The sequence below is a fragment of the Miscanthus floridulus genome, chromosome 3 (genome assembly GCF_019320115.1).
Source record: "Miscanthus floridulus cultivar M001 chromosome 3, ASM1932011v1, whole genome shotgun sequence".
Taxonomy (NCBI): domain Eukaryota; kingdom Viridiplantae; phylum Streptophyta; class Magnoliopsida; order Poales; family Poaceae; genus Miscanthus; species Miscanthus floridulus.
In genome coordinates, this window is record NC_089582.1 from 119,951,031 (window position 1) to 119,967,719 (window position 16,689).

Sequence of the window (16,689 nt, forward strand, 5' to 3'; positions counted from 1 at the left end):
GGTGTGTGCGCGGCTTGTTCGGCATGAGCTGGGCGACCTATATAGGACGCCGGGCGGGGTAGGTGGAGAGGCTTGCCAGTTGCAGTTGCAGTTGCAGACTTGCAGCGCTGCTGAGCTGAGGAGCGGCGGGTCTGCGGGTGGCCGATTCAGAAAGGTCCATTTGCGGGTCTGCCTCGGCAGAAGAACGTACCGTCCCTCCCGGCTTCCACCAGGGCCCAGGCCCAGTTCATTCCTGGCGACTTCCTTCCTTCTTCCAGTGTAGTCTCAACCGCAAAACATCCCAAATCCATTTGAGCGAGCGTTTATTGGATTCCTGTTCAGCGAACAGCGAACGAGCACATACGCATGGACCAGACCGCTGGCTATTGATGTCATCCGAAAAAAAGCAAAACATTTAATTCAAAATGTTATAATTTTTGAACGGTGTATCCGTTTTAAATTTCGTCTGCACCTCAGTGTTCTACGTGACGAGGTGAACAAAACAAGACCGCACTTGCATATGTTTCGAAGAATTTTTTTAGTAGCAATTTATGTGTATTAACTTATGACATGTAACTTATAACTTACAACTTATGCGTACAAGTTGTATTGAATAACTTTTTTGTCAGATTTGTTCGGTGGCATGGCTACACTTGCACGGATGTTCCTTTTTTCTTTCTTTTTTTTCCTACCATTTTTCTCTTTTTTGTTATATATTTACAAGTTATACTATATAGTTATTTTCATATTTTCTACTAATATGTTATTATATTAATTTGTATATTTAAGTTCTTGAATATAACTTGTACGTCCAACTTTACATCTAAGTCATTCGTTATATTATATATCTAAGTTATATAAATAAGTTGTAGATAAAAGTTTTATGTATAATTTTTATAGCTTTCTATGAAATTATGTTGATAAATTTGTTCCACAAAATATTATACATAAAAGTTATGCGTATAGTCTTGTCACGTAGTAAGTTATATGTATAAGTTATGCACGTAACTTTGTCACGTTAAATGTATATGTCGAAGTCATTTGTATAAGTTACATGTTATAAGTTATATGTTATAAGTCAGTACACATAAATTTTTATTAGAATAAAATTTTTTGAAACATATTCAAGTGGTGTCTAATTTTATTCGTCTCGTCTCGTAGAACATACCGAGGCAGGTGGAATTAAAAATAGATATACCATCCAAAAGTTATAATATTTTGAAATAAATGTTGTGTTTTTTTAGGTTACGCTAGGCTGGTGTCACAGTCAAAGAAAAAGGAGCGGAGGAGGGGAGCGGTTGCTGTGCCTGTGGGAATTAATATTTTTTCCTAAAACGGAAAATGAGATGCGACGGAATTTTGATGGCTCAACTAGGAACCTGTGAACGTTCGCCGAATAGTGTGGCTGGCAAAACATCGTGCCGTACCTTGCGTTGCGGCTACGAGGATGGATCATTCTTTGCAACGACACGTATTGGGTATTTGGGTGACGACTTTGCTTCATTCCCTTGGCCTTGCTCGGGTTTATGGAAATTTGGTCAAGTCTCATCAGACGTGCATGCACGGTCGGGTCTAACCAGTGCCACACCCACACACACACACACACACACATACCACACGCTGCGTGAGTACACACGTGAACTTTTGTTGCCAGCATATCTTCAGGCTCACGCAATGCACTTGCTGCGCACTAGTTGGTGGACACCAGGACCAAGTATGTGACTCAAAACTCTATTGGACTAAGAGCATCTCCAGGAAGCTCTGCAAAATAATCTCCAAATATCATGATTTAGAGGCTCTCTAAAAAAAATTGGCTCTCGAAAAAACTAGAGCACCACAACAGATTCTTTATTCTACCCCTTTCTCTATTTTTAAAATTTGCCACGTCATATTATTTTAGATCACTTTGATCGGATCAACCAATCACATGAGTGGGCCGCGCGGGGAAAGGGGAAATTCGCGAGGGAGAGGACGGCATGCGACTGCATGGCGAGCGACGGTGGCTCGGGATTTTCTACCGAGCTATTTTTCCGGGATAGCTATCGGGGAATACCAAAATCTGTTGGACGCTTTTTATCCTCCATAATTGGTAAATCTAGAATCACGGAAGGGAATAGCGATGCTGTAGGAGATGCTCTGAGTACACATACACACATCACTATAAGAGGTTGTGAATAAGCAGCATGTTCGTTTCAGCTGGATTAGCTTATAAGTCATGGCTGAAAGTACAGCTGACTGATTTGGTATGAGAGAAAAACACTGTTTAAGCCGTGGATTATAAGCCAGATACAAGCGAATAAGCCGAAACGAACAGGTTCAATGAGCGCGTGAAAGTGAAAGTTAAGGAACATGTCCTGATCTCCATCGTTCAGTCGTGGCAAACTGAGGCAAGACATTGATGAGACCTCAATCACAAAACCTTTCACTATTATCAGCATGCCCATATAATTACCGTGGCCTATTTAAAAATACTTGACTTGCCATCATTATTAGCTCTACATTGTAATCATCAATATTTAGGTAATAAAGAATAGTTCTCTCACCTAGTACCTATGTGTTATTCCACTTTCATCTATTATGTGGTCGGTCGTTATATCTATTACATAGCGTCAGACGGTCGGTAGTTAAAAGTCGGCCGATCGTTATAGATTTATAACAATGCCACTATCAACGACATAGAAGGGTCGGTATCACTACTAGAAAATAGACCTTTCATCCCGCCTCTATTTTTGCCTTTAGTCCCGGTTGTATCCTCAAATAAGGATACAAAGTTCCTGCCCCAAGTGTGTGGCGACGATAGGCAATAATTAGTCCTGGTTATAGCCCAGAGCCGGGACTAAAGGGGCTAGACCTTCCAACTGGGAATAAATCTTTACTCCTGGCTTGAGGCTCCAGCCGGGACTAAAGGATGACCTTTAGTCCCGACTCTGGGCTATAACTGGGATAAAATCTTTCTTGATAAAATAATATAGTCGCGCTGGACAAAAAAAAAAATGGGACAGCCAGGCATTGAACCCACGACCTCATAGCTAAGGTCCAAACCGCAGCGCACTAGCTAGCCATCTGAACTAAGTCACTTTCTCGACAAGAAAGCACCCAAACATTTATTTAATAAGAGAAAAGACCCTTTAATTGATTATATTCTTTTGTTAACTATACTTTGAATTTTCTGGTCCATGTGCTTTCTAGTGCCTGATTGATCTCATAATTTTTATCAGGGTTTCAAATGCCCAGTGTGAAGCCACCATCAAGTTCGAGATTTTTTTGAATTGGTTTGGTAATTTTTTCACTTTAATTGAATTTCCATGCGACTTCACCGATTAATTATACGTTGAACTGAGTCCACCCCCGAAAAAATCCGAAATGGTGCCAAACTTTGCCAAATGGTCTCTTGTGCCCTAGGAGACATATTTGTGGAGGTTGATGCAAAATTATATTGTTTTGAATATGTAATTCGCCGTATTTCGTCTCACGCGGCACAAAGAAAAATGTAATAATAAAAATAATTATCAGAAAAACCTAAGATCTTGTGTGGGGCCATATTTTGGGTGTAAATGACTACCAAAAACTTTTTAAGCCATTTCGACATAGGCGGAGTCGACGTGCTTTACAGAGATATATAGAACCTTTCGTCGAACCCTATCTATACACCTAGGTTCTCTGAGATTCTGAGGTCCATGTGCTTTCTAGTGCCGGATTGGGCTGAAACTTTTTCTCAAGACTTCAAATGCCTTATGTGTAGCCACCACCAAGTTTGAGATTTTTCTGAGGTGGTTTGGTACTTTTTTTTCACTTTAATTGAATTTTCGCGCGAATTCACCGTTTAATTATACATTGAACTGGGTCCACCCCCTAAATGATCCAGAATGGTGCCAAACTTTGCCAAATGGTCTATTGTGCCCTAGGAGACAAATATTTGTGGAGGTTGATGCAAAATTATATTGTTTTGAATATGTAATTCACCGTATTTCGTCTCACGCGACACAAAGAAAAATGTAATAATAAAAATAATTATTAGAAAAATCTAAGATCTTGTGTGGGGCCATATTTTGGGTGTAAATGACTGCCCAAAAAATTTCAAGCCATTTCGACATAGGCGGAGTCGACGTGCTTCACAGAGGTATATAGAACCTTTCGTCGAACCCTATCTATACACCTAGGTTCTCTGGGACTCTGAAGTCCATTTGCTTTCTAGTGTCAGATTGGTCTCAAACTTTTTCTCAAGACTACAAATGCCCTGTGTGTAGCCACCACCAAGTTTGAGATTTTTTTGAGGTGGTTTGATACTTTTTTAACTTTAATTGAATTTCCGCACGAACTCACCAATTAATTATACAATGATTAATGAAGAACCTAAAGATTTACGTTACAATTACGTGAAAACTAATTTCCTGTCGAAAACTAATAAATTTAATAATTTCAATTAAAGTCTATATTTTTGCATTAACGAAAATAGTGAGTATTAGTTGCATTATGTTCAACATTTATAATAAAAAACACAATAGTTTTGGTCACATATTTTTTTTGTGTGCAGTAAATGAAAATAAAGTTTATTATTTTTTCTAAAAAAAATTATGCCTAGTATTGAATTTACTGTGTAAATAATAAGACTTAAACATTTAAATACAAAACATATATAAAATAAACTGTTCTGCTTAAAAGTTGGTGGGAAATGAAAATGTAGCCCACCTTTAGTCCCGGCTCCTGCCACCGGCTGGAACTAAAGGTGGGCTGCATTTGGCGGCCCGCCAAAAAATCCTTTAGTCCCGGCTCCTTCCAACAGCCGGGACTAAAGGTCCCCCTTTAGTCCCGGCTGGTGGCACGAGCTGGGACTAAAGGTGCTTTAGTCCCGGGTGGCAGATGGAGCTGGGACTAAAGGTCCCTCTCCTATATACCACCGCCTACCTTCTCTCTTCCTCCTCATCGATCGTCTTCGTCTTCAGCGCGTCCTCAGAGCTCCGCCACCGCCGATTCGCCTCCCCGGCCACCCCCGACGCCGCACGCGCGCTACTCCGCCGCCGATTTCGCCTTCCCGGCCACCCCCGACGCCGCCTTCCTCACAGGAGGGCACCTCGACGCCCGCCCATCTCGTCGGAGTAGCCCCGACGCCGCGCCCCTCAAGGAGGAGACCCTGGCTGCCCCCGACGCCGCGCGCGCGCCATGCCGCCGCCGATTTCGCTTTCTCAGGCCACCCCAGCCCGACGCCACGTCTTCTTCCTCACCGGAGGGCATCCCGACGCCCACTCACACCTCGCCAGAGTAGCCCCGACGACGCCGCGCCCAGCCAGGAGCCCCCATACCTCGATCCAGCGCCACTGTCCACCACCGCCCGTCGCCAACACTCCATTAATTCTAAACCGCCGGTATATATATATATATATTATATATTATATTTATGAATTATATTGACAAAATGTGTATTAATGTATATATGTATGAAATTATATATGTATGAAATTATGTATGTATGAAATGTGTATATATATATATCAATTAATGTATATATGTATGAAATTAATGTGTGTGTATATATATATCAATTAATGTATACATGTATAATTTTTCCTTAGGAAAAAAATCAATTGTGTTATATTCTGATACCATGTGGCCTATACCCTAAACCATAAACCACCCTAAACCCTAAACCCTAAACCACTCTAAACCACCCTAAACCCTCCTCGGCCACCGACGCTGGCCGGCCGCCCTGCGCAGGCACCACCGCCCCAAAATGTGTATGAAATGTCTATGAAACCCTAATTGCATAATTATTGTTTTATAATTGTTTAGGCTCTCTATGGTTGACCCGAGAGGCGATGACCTAGAGGCGAAAATGATGGATATTATCAACGCCGGCACTGAACATTGTGTCGATGTTGATAATGACCAGCAGGAAGACGACGGGAGTGAATACTTAAATCTCGATCATATTATTGAGGAAGTTGTTCATGAAGATAATTCCGGTGAGGTATATATTTCTCAATATCTAGCTCTCATTTATTTATTATGCATACATGTAGCCCACTGGATCGACCTTCGTTTTATAATACTTTTTGTGTTTCTATGCGTACATAGCCGTCTGGATCGACGACGATGACAGGGAACACAAAGAATGTTCGAGGGGCCAAAAAGCCATTGGAAGGCCGCTACATCATCTCAAAATTAAACGTGGCTACAGGCGAACCACTAGGACAATATGCACAGAAATTCGTGTACCACTATGGGTACCTTGTAAGGGACAAGCTCTCGATCAATGCTCGTGAATGGAAAAAAAATAACAATGCTCCTCATATTAGTTATGTCTCTGATAAGGACAAGGAGCTGATTTGGCAAGATGTTCTTGCACATTTCATGCTCCAAACAGATGATTATCATGAAGACATCACCCACGAAAGGTTGACAGAGTTAGGCACTGGACAATGAAGAAGATGGCCACCCAATTCCAATCTTGGAAGAAGCAGCTGTACAAATCATACGTCAAGAAGAACAAGACTCCAAATTGGAATGATAAGGGCCCAATCGCGAAGGCAAGGCCCTACTGAGAGGAATTTGTATAGTACAAGACATCAGAAGAGGGTGCGGAACGGGCGAGAAGGAACCAAGAGAATTCCAGACAAAAGCAATACCACCATAACATAGGATCAGGTGGCTACGTGACTTCCATTCCCAAGTGGCAAAAAATGGAAGCAGACCTTATTGCCAAGGGGGTCATACCTGAATCAGCACCGTGGCCTGAACGCACAAAGCATTGGTTTTTAGGTCATGGGGGAGGATTGGAGCCAGTCACCGGGAAGCTCATCCATGGGACAAAACTCAAAAGAGTAACAGAAAGGTTGATTCAAATTCTAAAAGCTAGAGATAGTGGACTATTCCAGCCCAACTGAGAGAAAGATGAACTGACATATTCCATCGGGACTACTGAGCATTGTGGACGAACTAGAGGCAAAGGGGCCGTTCCGTGGGTGCAAGGTTTCCCTGAATGGATTGATTCGTACAGAAGCCGCTAGAGACAGAAGGATGAGGAGGCAGAGAGGATCCGCATCTTGCAGCAATATGTTATTGAGTCACGGGAAGCGGTGCTTGAATCACAAAGGCGAGAAAAAGAAATGCAAGCGAAAATGCAAGAGGAAGTCGCAAGGCAAGTGCAAATACAATTGAGTGCCCACAGGATTACAACAGCTTCAGGAATCAACACTAGCCCCCCCTGATCAGTTGAGAAGCAGTTGTGCTTCTACGGAGCTGCCTGATGCCATAAAAGATGCAGAGCTACGCTTCCCCATGGATGATGTCACTGAACCTTTTACATCATGTGAGCTGCACATTCCAAAAGATAATGGCATAGTGAAGGTGGCTATTAGTGTTGTAAACCCTATCGATCGTACCAAGACACCAAGAATCCATGGGGCAATAGTACCAGCTGGATATGCTACCATCTCAGTGGATAAAGCTATTGAAGGTTTTAGCGATGTGCCTCTTGACATTCATGGAGGTGATGGGGAGAAGACCATGGGAGAAGCAGAGAAGTCATTCATTGCATGATGCAAGCGCTACATCAATATTCCTCGGAAGCCGTTGCCACACAATAGGTACGGATGAAAGTGAATGAAACAAATTTTTTATTAATTTTATATTGCCTCTTAAATAACAATTGACTCATTGTCTTCTGTACGCACACAGCAGGGCCTCCCCCAACCTAAGTCCAATAGTACAATCACTAGACCAACATAGTGCTCCAGGCGGCGGTTATGATGGGGTAGAAGACACGGCTGCATCCCCACCATCTCCAAGATGGTCTCCACCGCCGCCGCCACTGCCTCCAAGGCGTTCCCCAATGCCGCCTCGAAGGTCTCCAACACCTGTTCCCCCACCTCCTCCCATGAACTAGGGAAGACGGCTGCAAACAAATAAGCCATCTGCCCCGTCGGCGAAGACGACCAAGAAGGCCCCCGTGAAACCAAGGCCAATTCCACAGAAATTGCTTAGTGAAATGAGTAAAGAGGAGTTAGATGATGCGGTTAAAAAAACCGTTGAAGCATTCTTCTCAGGCACAGGGAAGAGGAAGCAGCAGGAGCAGAAGCACTTACACCTACCTCCAGCTAAACTAAGGCAGATGGTGGAAGCTGAGCAGAAAAAGAGGCGGCAAGCTCGTAAGCCCTCGCCACCATCAGACTTTGACCGCACTCTTAGCAAGATAATGAAGAAAGCTGCTAAAGCAGGGAAAACTGTTGCACAACTCGGAGAACAAGAATTGCAATCAGTCCCTCCTCTAGTTATTGCTAATGAATATGGTTCAAACATAGATATGCTGGATACGATGGAAATGCCTACTGATAAAGAAGTGGATATGACAGAACTTGCTAACTTTTATGCTATGAGAGGTATCGACCTTGGCGATTTCCTCTTCGAAAGTGCGCCGGTAGTGGATGAATGGCAGAAATATGAGCATGGCAGGAGTCTATGGAATCCTAAGACCATCAATGAACTGGGTACACAATTGTTCAAGCTAAACACCTTGTACCTTGACGCATGTCACCGGAAAGAGTTCTATATTTTTGTCAGAAGCAAAGACGACCATTGGTTCCGTGGCGATGATGTTATGTACATTGAGTTTGCTGAATTACACCAACTAGTCCACTAGAACTCTCTCGACAAGACTTTCATCAGCTGCTATTGTCTGTAAGTGATTCTTTCTACTAATTAATAATAAGTCACTATGTACATACATGTCTGTGTTTATTATCCTCACTCTATATATATATGATGCAGGTTTGAGATGGGAGAGTGCAAAAAGAGAGGGTGTATTGATATTGGTTTCATTGATCCACATATCGTATTCAAAAACCCTAAACCCCAACCAACATGGAAAGTAGAAATGGAGGCCAATATCAAGATGTTCTTAGAGAAGCAACATGACAAGAAATGTATACTCTTCCCCTACAACTTCAGGTAAGTGTTCATAATGTCGACGATCGTGTATCCATATATATATGTTCACTGTACCTGTTAGCTAATTAATGAGTGTTAATGGACATGGTACTGAACATTGGATATTGATGGAACTCGATCTAGAGAAAGGTCTTCTAGGCATTTGGGACTCGATGAGAAAAGAGCAAAAAGAGTTTCAAGAGATGATAGATATTATTCAGCGGTAATTGCAGTCTCACTAGCAAAACTATTCTAGTCTCTCTGCATGCAAATTAATGGTCCAAATATTTTTTATGTTATTTGGTAGTTGTTGGGAAAAGGTCTGTCAGGAACACCATATGAAACGCAAAGTGCCACTGAAAGTAGTGCTATACAAAGTAAGTACTATATACCTAGCTTAGTTCAATTTCCCTATGCTCGGATGATGACGAATCTTTTTCTCGTAAAGTGGGTTCTGCTGCAGCCCCAGGGGACCAATCTCTGTGGATACTATGTTTGCGAGTTCATGAGATTGTGCTAAAAAAGAACTAGTCTAGAGCAAAAAAGGGTAAGTGTACAAATATATATATATTCATCATACATATATTTATATATATATATATTCGTGATAGATATAATTTATTTATCATTATTCTTGATACATATATATATACTAATATACTTTTTCTTTATCTCATATCTCAAATTGAAGACTCGTTGGTTGAAGGAAAAAACCCTGGACACACACCATCTCAAAGCAATCTAAGAGACAATAGGTGGATTTCTGAATGATCAGGTCTTAACTCCCGGCGGCGAGTTTTACTATGACCCAAATATGTGATGATGAAAGCCAAATTTCATATTGATCCAAAGAACATGTGATGATGAAATGTACAATTAATGCAAACTTTACATGTGACGATGAAATGTAATATTATGTTTTAGTTTACTTTTACTTGTGTTGCTTGCATGCATTGATCGAGCGAAAACTTTATAGTACGCGCGCGTATATGTATATTACTTTGCAGCGAATAATGCGTATTTGAAAACCAAATTAAAACAAAAAAGAATCATCAATTGAGATAAGCAGGAAAAAAAGTCCCTTTAGTCCCGGTTGGTAATACCAACCGGGAATAAAGGGGCCAGCCCAGGCGCTAGCGTGGCTACCTTTTTAGTCCTGGTTGGTATCACCAACCGGGACTAAAGGTCCACTTCTATTCCCGGCTACTAACCCTTTATTCCCGAACTCCTATTCCCAGCTGCGTAACCGAGAATAAAGGGGGTTGGCAGCCGGGAATAGAAGCCCTTTTTTTACTAGTGTATAGATATATAACGACCGATCGTATGTCGCTGAAATGACTTATAACGACATACAGGGCGAGGCTAAAGATGTGTTGTGGTATAGAGAGAAATAATGCAATACAAAGGATGAAACATATAAACAGTATTTGATAAAAAATTATCACAACCAGATAGAGATTAAAGGATCTCACTGGTTGCTTGAATTAGCCTTAGCCCGCATTAGACCTTAGGCGCATAACCTAATCCAGTAGAAATGTATACAGTGTCTTGATGTTTGGTTGTTCTGCACAGACAAGTCACATTTGATAAATTATGTTTGCCTAATTTTATTTTGTTATATATAGTCATTTCCATGTTCTAGCTAGTTGAGGTTTCATGTTTCCAGTAGAGGTATATATATGATGGACGAGAATATTTCATCTCTGTGTATGCATTGGCTTGTGCAAATTTGCCTTGTCTAATACAACCAAATATGGTGTATTAGCTAGTACAACATGTCAACATTCAGTCTGCTTTGAGTATCCTGCAAGCCTACATAAGTGTCTATGCAGGCAACTAAACACGAGAATACTACACTACACAAGCTTGGATATAAGCTAACACAAACAACTAATCAAGCCCACAGCGTATCTTTTTTCGAAGGAAAACCATAGAGTATCTAGCTAGGTATTGCGTTAAGATACTTGTCGGTGTTTCGGATCACTAGCTAGTAAATTTGTATATGCGCATCCGGCTCGGATGGTGTGCTCGGAGGACACAAGGATTTATACTAGTTCAGGCGGAATGTCCCTATGTCCAGTCTGTTGCTGCTCATGTTACCGGCACTAGTTTGTAGTACAGGTTACAAATGGGCAAGAGTGGGAGGAGTTCCCAAATCTCTGGTGAAAAGATCGAATGGAGTTGAGTCTTGTTGAGCTCGTTCAGTTGTGTGTTCGTCCTCCCTTTTTGGGGTGTCCCGCTTCCCCTTTTATAGGTGAAGAGGAAGGCGCAGGTTACAGAGAGAAAGAAGCAGAAAAGCGAGGAAGAAGAAGGCCTCTAGGGCCGCCGGGTCCTTCTTCTCCTTTATGCGGGTCCCACTAATGCTATAGATGGTGACAGGGATGGTTCCATGTTGGGCTCCTATTCATCACTGGTGCCATGCCCCAGTGTCATTAGCTGGCCATGGCGTCATATCCTGTCCCGGTGGACGGCGTGGCGAACCGACGTGCCGGTCAGCGGCCATATGGGGAGTAGGCAACATAGTGACCACACACCCATCACTGTTGGTGATATGAACCCCCAGGCATGGCCTGACATGGCCATGGGTCATGTCAAAGATATGCCCACTCCCCTCCCGGTGTTAGAAGTTTGACCCTAGGGTCATACCCTTAGACCTGTAGTGGTTGGAGGTGGTATGGGTCCCCGTCGTGTGAGATGGAGCCCGTACCCTCTGAGTCAGGTGAGATAGCTCCCGTACCCTTAGGGTTAGACGACATGGGGCCCATGCCCGAGGGGTCAGGCAAGACGGAGCCCGTGCCCTTAGGGTTGGGCGAGACGGCCCCTGTGCCCGAGGGGTCAGGCGAGATGGAGACTATCCCTTCGGGGTCGGTCGAGACTGAAATACGTCCTTGATTATCTAGGTGAGTCGTCGCCCACGGTCCTCAGATCCCTTCTTCGGGTATCTCAAATACTGATACCCAACAGTAGCCCCCGAGCCTGCGGAGGAGTAGGATACTCCTTTGTAGGGTTTTTTGAATAGAGGGACTTCGAGGGCTTTGATCTTCTGCTACCCGTGGGATGCCTTGGTGGGTTATGATACCCTTCTGTCATGATTAGACTCCTTGGGAACATGTAGCTGTGGGATTTGGGGGACTAAAAAAGATTTCTCTTGATTTGGATCCCTCCCTAGGATCCGATCGATCCGCCATGGTCATGCGACTGCGTATTCAGTCTCCTTGTGAGTCCAACTTCCCTCGAGCCCCCGCATGTAGTAGGGGTCCGATCGAGGGGTCAGCTCGTCTTGCGATTGTCCTCCCTCAAGTGTTTTTCTGATAAAACGGAGGGGCTAAGCCGTGCCATGTTTTCCTCGATGGACAAATCATGGTGCACGGTGAGCTGTTAATGGGCTAGTCTGAGTGGGGCCCCGACTTCTTGTTTGCGAGGGTCCAGCATGGGTTAGCTAGTGACCAACTCTAGATTCTTGGCAGCCAATCCATATAGTTCTTAGGTTCGTTCGACCAGTCCCAAGGGCTCGCTGCCTTTCTTCGAGGAAAAACTATGGACTAGGAACCGACTGTCGATGTTTGACCACCGATAGCCTGCCATGGGGGTACCCAGGGCAGTATGTTCGGGCTTCAGCGTATGCGGAACTCGACGGTTAACGCAAGAGATAGTCGATTTATCTTGGTTCGGACCCTCGATCGTTGATCGAGTAATAGCCCTATGTCCAGTCGACGTTAGCCTTTGTGTTGGATTAATTGTCCAATGTTGTGTTGTAAAAGTCTCCCGTCCCTAGGATCCCTTCCCTCCTTTATATAGTCAGGAGGTCAGAATCCTAGTTGGTTTACAATGAGAGTTCCTAGTAGGATTACAGAATAATACTACTACTAAGATTACTGGGGAGAATCCTAGTTAGACTAGATCTTCTCCCTTCCTTGCGGGATATCCCGTAGGTCCCACACCGACAAGCCCCCGAGCACTTCATGGTTGAGTTCTAGAAGCCTCGTCTTGTTCCTTCAAGTCTTGTCGAGCAGGAACAAGCATTGTCCGAGTGCTTTCTTGAGCGAAACCATGTAGCGCTTCGTGAGATCTTCGCGTGGTGTGTACCTTTTTGAAGAAAAAAGTACTCCCATTTGGATGTAGCCCCCAAGCCTCTTGCTGTTTGGCATAAGGAGCTTGAGGGCCTTTTCTTGAAATCGCCCTGATTCTTCGTCGAAGGGCTCCTGAGCATATACCCAGGTTCTTTGTCGAAAAGGGCTCGGATATAGCTATGTTCGAGTTCTTTTTGTCGTGTGGCCTTGAAGTCATCTGTCTTGAAGAAGTCTTCTGAGTGATGTGCGCTTTTTTTGAAGGAAAAAGTGCACTCACTGAGTGTAGCCCCTCGAGCCTCTTGCTATTTGGAACATAAAATTGGAGGGTCTTGAATCTTATGTCATTTGAAAGACTGTTGTCTTGAAGTAGTCCTCTTGGTGACGTGCGCTTTTTTGAAGGAAAAAGTGCACTCACTGAGTGTAGCCCCCGAGCCTCTTGCTATTTGGAACAAAAAGTTGGAGGGTCTTGAATCTTATGTCGTTTGAAAGACTGTTGTCTTGAAGTAGTCCTCTTGGTGACGTGCGCTTTTTTGAAGGAAAAAGTGCACTCACCGAGTGTAGCCCCCGAGCCTCTTGCTATTTGGAATAAAAAGTTGAAGGGTCTTGAATCTGAGTTGTTCAAAAGAACTAAAAACCTCTCCTGTTGCAGTCCCCGAGCATATATCCGGGTTGTTTTGTTCAGAAAGAACTAGGGTGCTAGGTCTTGGCATATTTTGTGGCGGTTTGCTATTGTCAGATGTGGTTGTTTGGTAGTGGTTGAGTGTAAATGTTGTTTGCTCACGAGTTGTATAGTGTTGGTACATCCTTTCGAATATGCTTGTCCTTGAATACTGTTCCTTCACGCCTGAGTCCTCTTTCATTGAATTCTATCTTTTCACTATGTCCTTTGTTAGGTTTGTTCCGCTGGTGCTCCTGGTCCATGTGCATCGCTTCTTTGGCCTATAAATATCCTCCTCCTGTGCTGTTTTGATTCATCGAGCATTTTTGCTGCGTGGTCTGAAATCTCCATAGTCATGAATATGATAGTTACTGAAGTAGAGCAGCCCCTAGGCGTATTTTGTAGTTCTTGTGTATCTTGCCGTAGCTGAAGGGAGTCTTGTGATAGGGATTAGAGGTAGGCTAATCCCGCAGCAGCATTGTACTTGGAAGTACATGGCAGTAGTTGGAGGGAGTCTTGTGATGTGGGATGCGATCCTTCATCTGGCAGTTCTGGGTTGATCCTCGTCGCCTGCCCTGAGACTGTCTGGTGCAGATCAACACCATATCCAGCATCACATCGGACATGGGTAGGCAGATGCCTGCCAGCCTTCTCTGCTCCATGTTGTCTTGTCATGCTGCTGATTTCTGCCTTGGATGCACTGCGTCTGTCCTTTGATGAAAACAGTGTAGCTGAGGGCGGTTTGTCCTACCGAGTAGCAATTTGGAACACGTAGTCGTTCCAGAGCCTAGCCATGTCTGGGTTCCTCTTTGCTACTTTGCTTGTCGTAGTACCGAGTTCATTGGGTCTTGTAAGATGTGTAATCTTCAATTTTTTGAAACCATTTGTAATGGAAAGAATCTTGTCTTCTGAGTTTTCATTCTTTATTCTCCTGATGTCCCGGTTGTTGATAAGATTTCTGAGTTCTTTCTGTAAGGACTGAGTTGTTGCGCTCCTTGTGAGGTAACCCTTCTTTGCTTTGTTGTTGATGAGTTCTTTTTGTAGTAATATGACAACTCTGCCATGGTGTTGGATGGATAAGTCTAGAATCCGCCCATTGAACTGCACCGTTGTGTGGATTTGAGCCGTCCGTCATTTTAGCTGCGTCGTTCAATGGACCGTTGTGTCCTTCTGCCGTATTAAAACAGGCCTGGTGGGCCGCGTTTTTACTAGTGTAAAATCTATTTAAAGGCCTTTCTCCTCCCTTTCTTTGGTACCTTGCCTTTGCCTTGAAACCCTAGTCTCCAAACTTCCGCCGCTGCCATTGTTGTCGTCATCTGAGCGCTGCCATCTGAGTCTTCCTAGTTCTTAGTGCCCCATTGCCTTTGCTAGTATATGGGTAGGAAGAAATCAACAAATAAGTCCTAGGTGACGTTTGTCGATGAGGAAGCATCGCTCTCCATTATCGAGAATCAATAATTCATGGCGATGAGGGCTGCTCAGAAGATCTGGCTGGCTCCAACAACAACTGAGGATCAGCTTCGCGAGCTCATTAGCGATGGTCTAATTTAGAGCAAGGGTATCACTGATTGGAGAGCTCCATGCGAGCACCGGGTCCCTACTCTAAGTCCTGGTGAGATTATTCTTTTCGTCTCCTTTATCCGTGCCGGTTTTTGCCTTCCTACTTCTGCTTTTCTTCACCGATTTCTTAACTATTTTGGGATTAGCCTGAACCACCTTGCTCCCAATGCTGTCCTTCATCTTTCTGTTTTCATTCATCTTTGTGAAACCTTCCTTGGAATTCCTCCTTCTCTTTCCCTCTTTCGTTACTTTTTTTGCCTGAAGCCCCAACCCCGCCGCGATGACACCAATGTTCTTGGTGGCTGTGGGATTTAGTTTCGCCAAGGTCTTAAGAGCAAGTTCTTTAACTATGACCTGATTGATTCTGTAAGGGATTGGTGTGCTAACTGGTTTTGTGCTGCCAACTTGATTCCTCCTCTTTCCATTCACTCCAGCTCTAGTCCCTTGGTTAATGACCAATGGGAAAAGAACCCTGTGACGACTGCTGAACTCTAGACGATCAAGCCTTTTCTCGATAGGATTTGCACTCTAAAACAGCAAGGCTTGACCGACTTTGGGATTATTTCAAGCTTTCTTCGCTGCTGAGTTCAACCTTTGAAGGAGCGTGAACATTATGGTTTCGAGTACTTTGGGGTAGAGGACCCTTCTCGTATGGTCCCTACCCTTGAGTTGACTGATGAGGAGGTGCTCGAGCATCTTCAGAAGATGCTGAAAGGAGTAAGCATTGTCCCACTTGCTGTCCTTGAGTACAGTGCTAATAACCCGCCCCCTACCATGAGTTGTTCTTTTCTTTATGCGGGTACTTTTGATTCTCTTTCGTTGTATCCACTTTTGCTTAATCTTCCTTGTCTTGTTGTTTTACTCTTTTATAGGAATTGGGGCATAATTTTGCTGATCCAATTCCCCTTGATGATCTCCTTGCAAATGTGGAGGCTGGGGGTAGTCTTGCTGGGGCGTCCTTGACCAGTAAGTTTCAAACTACCATGATGCTTCCTAGTGTTTCTTCCACCTTTTCTGACATATATGAAGAGTATGTTCCTCATCCAGTTCCTCGAGCTCCTCATACTTTCAGAAAAGAGGGGTCGAGCGGATAGTTCTTCTTTTGCTCCATCTGCTGCCAAGAAGTCTCGCCAGTCAAGTACTCGCCTAGGTACTCCAGTTGTAGCTAGCATGCTCTTAGGTGAGCATATTAATATGCTCTGCCCTTTTGTTGTTTGTTTTTATCTTTGATTGAGTACTTTTGTCCTTTTTCAGCTGGCGCTATGGTGGCCATGGTCGAGAGTGAAGAAGAAGAGGATGATGCTGCTGCTCTCATTACTCGTCGGTGAGTTCTTTTCTTGTTTTCCTGTTGTTGAACTCCTCTTTTTGTTTTGACTTTGGTCTTGTTCTCTTGTAGCAAGTGGACATCGGGTTTGAGTTCTTCTAGGGCTCCAGTACTGGCCGCACCGCTCATGTCACAGGGTGGTGATGATGTTTTTGCTACCGTGGTTCCCCCTGCGA